Source organism: Dipodomys spectabilis, unplaced genomic scaffold (assembly GCF_019054845.1).
Source record: "Dipodomys spectabilis isolate Male_0828 unplaced genomic scaffold, ASM1905484v1 ptg000048l, whole genome shotgun sequence".
In the NCBI taxonomy this organism is placed as follows: Eukaryota; Metazoa; Chordata; class Mammalia; order Rodentia; family Heteromyidae; genus Dipodomys; species Dipodomys spectabilis.
The window spans coordinates 3,382,689-3,385,866 of NW_024870725.1; the positions used below are offsets into that span (position 1 = coordinate 3,382,689).

The 3,178-nt window shown below is 47.1% G+C and overlaps 1 pseudogene; it reads left to right on the top strand.

Moving 5' to 3' along the window:
* The first annotated feature begins 806 nt into the window (after positions 1–806).
* LOC122107203 lies at positions 807–2,615 on the top strand (annotated as a pseudogene).
* The last annotated feature ends 563 nt before the right edge of the window (positions 2,616–3,178 follow it).

Genomic DNA, 3,178 nt, shown 5'->3' on the forward strand with positions numbered 1-3,178 from the left:
CAAAAAGCTGTAAGTTCAGGTCTGACTCAAATTATAGAGTACTAATCCCTTGTACTAGTAAAGTCCTTGTACAGGAAAGTCCGTGAGCCTCTTATGTCCAATAAACCACTAGAAAACCAGAAATGGTGTTGTGGTTCAAGAGGTAGAGCTCTGGCTTTGAGCTGAAGAGCTGAGGGACAGTGCCCAGGCCCTGATTTCAAGCTCCAAGACCAGCACACAAACACCCCCCCCACACACACACCCCACACACAGTTTAATATATTTACAAATATGGAGAAAATAAAACATAATCCAGGGGACTTGGTGACTGAAAGAAGAAATAGCAAGGAAATTGGAAAATATTTTGAATATTTTTTTAAAAGTCTGTTTTGAAGAGTATAAGGAGGAGCACAGAAATGTTGGGTCAAAGGGTGAACAAATGCAAAAGTGATACTAAACACTATATTGAAAATAAACTTTACAACTTGTGTGGAAGGGGGATTGGGAGGGAAATCTTGGGAGAAAACAAGGGAAGCAGTGACATTATTCAAAAAGAAATATACCCGATACCTGACATAGGAAACTGTAACCTCTCCGTACATCACCCTTACAATAACAATAAAAGTAAATGAATGAAAAATTTTAAAAAATTGAACATATAGGGTTAAATTATTAAAATAAACTATTCAGGGAAAACAATGTGTATAAGTATCTATATTTTAAATAAGGGGACGGAGTCCTGGTCTGACAGCGGCCTCATGCGCCCTACAACGGCTGCTCGCTGGAACCCCCTGTGCTGGTGGTGGGAGCCCAGCACCTGGAGCGTTATGGGCCTCCTGTAGGACCCAGTGTGCCTGCCGCGCACTGGCCCGCCTCATTCTGTGTCTCAAGGTACCACTCTGAGTGCTGAGCTACTTAGCCAGCATCTCCTGGTTCCTGGTGCTGGCTTTCCCGCCACTGACCCAGCACACTTACATGTCGGACAATGCCATGGGTTCCCATATGGTAGAGGAGCAGTTTAAGGGTAAAGACTGCACCTGGAGCTTTGCACACTCAGGACTTCGCCACTCACCGTAGGATGTCGGGGGCTCTGCCAGTGGCCTGGCTAGAGCGGACAATGCAGTCAGTAGGGCTGTAGGTCTACAGGCAGAGTTTCTCCCAGAAACTGTCCTTTGCTGGTAAGACCCACGAGCACTATATGGTGTCGGGCACCAATGTGTATGGTATTCTTCGGGCCATGCATGCTGCCATCACCAAGTCCCTAGTATTCACGGCACCCTGTGGCCCGGAATCTACCAATAGCCAGGCTGTGGGGCTGCTGTTGGCACTTGCATCCCATTTCCGAGGTCAGATTTACTGGGCCAAAAATATCATCTTCCTTATGACAGAGCACGACCTTCTGGGCACTGAGGCTTGGCTTGAAGCTTATCACAATGTCAATGTCACTGTCATGCAGTCCTCCACTCTGCAGGGCCAAGCAGGCTCCCTCCAGCTGTGGCCCTGGAGCTGAGCAGTGACATGGTCACCATCCTCGACTTGGCTGTGGAAGGACTCAGTGGGCAGCTGCCCAACCTTGAGCTGCTTAACCTATTGCAGACCTTCTGCCAGAAAGGCAGGCTGCTGCGTACACTTCAGGGCAAGCTGCAACCTCAGGACGAGACACTGATGGACGGGTCCCTGCAAAGCCTGCAGACGCTGCTGCTTATGTTTCCTCGGGAGGCCTCTGGCCACTGTCACTGCCCCCATGGCCTCTTCCTACAATTCTGGGTAGAGGCTCTGACCCTGCATGGTATCAGTTGCTTCCGCCAGTGCATGTGTGACTTGGTGGCAGTGGGAAAGAGTCTGGAGGGTATGTTCCGCAAGCTCAACCACCTCCTGGAGTGCCTGTAACAGGCACTTTAACAGAAGAAGAATGACTCTTCTTCTACCTGCGGCCTGGTCTCTCCTGCTTCATTTCCATTGGCTTTTACATACTCATGGCTGGCTTCTTGCTCCTGGTCCTAGGACTCAAGGCTCTAGAGCTAAAGATGCAGCTGCACAAGCCTGGCAACCACCCCTACCCCCAGCATAGGGTGTGGGGCTGGCCTCACTTGTGGCACCTCTGCTCATCTCCCAGGCCATGGACCTGGCCCTCTACATCCTGCCAGTTTTGGACCAACATGTGGCTTCTCAACACTTCACATTGTCTGAGGCAGAAGCCATGGTGCTGCCGTTGTTGGCTATTTATGTGGCTAGCCTGGCCCTTTGGCACAACACCCACTGGGTGGTGAGCATACAGACCCCAGGCTGGATATCCTAACTGGTGGCCCTGAAATTTCTAGCACCCCAGCTGGGCTGCATCACCCTCAACAACTGGCCCCTGCTGCTACCCTCAGGAAGCGGGTCCTGGCCCCTCTATGCTGCCCTGCTGTTGCTCAAAAGTCCAGCTGCCATATTCCTGGGCAGCCTGTTCCTGTGGCGGAAACTGCAAGAGGCACCAATGTCCCTGGCTGAGAGCTAGCAACTCTTCTTGACAGCTCTGGCCGTCCCAGGACATACTGGAGCACCACTCCTATGTTGCAGTGTTCTTCGCACTACTGGCCTTGGGCCTATACCCCTGCTGGCTGCTCTTCTAGAATGTGCTATTCTGGAAGTGAGGCCTGTTGCCGACGCGTGCACACACAGTTAAGGACTGGGTCCCTGCACCTCCTTTGTACCTCTTTCCTGGGAAACAAACAAGTGCTGTAAAAAATAAAAAGGTAATATCAATCAAGATTCATTGCACTTATAAGCAGATTTGTTGGATGGTAACCTCATTTATAACTACTTACTGATAATATAATTTTTAAAAATAGAGAAAAATAAGAAGGATCTGAAATTAATAATTTCATCTTTCATCTTAGGAAGCTAGAGGTGAAAAGCATATTAAATCCAAAGCAACAGATGGGAATAAATATCAAAAGTAATAAAATACCAAAAAATAAGCTATAAACAATAAGATAAAAAATCGGTACTTTGAGGGATTTAACAAAATCGAAAAAACTTTGACTAGACTGACCAATAAAAAAGAAAAATTAAAAAAATAAGAGAAATCTCACATTCTTAGAATCCAGAAAAGAAAGAGAACACCACAATTGATTGTATAAAAGAAAAAGGATAACAATACAATACCAAAACTTACTGTATGTCAATATAATCACATGAATTTATTGAAATATAT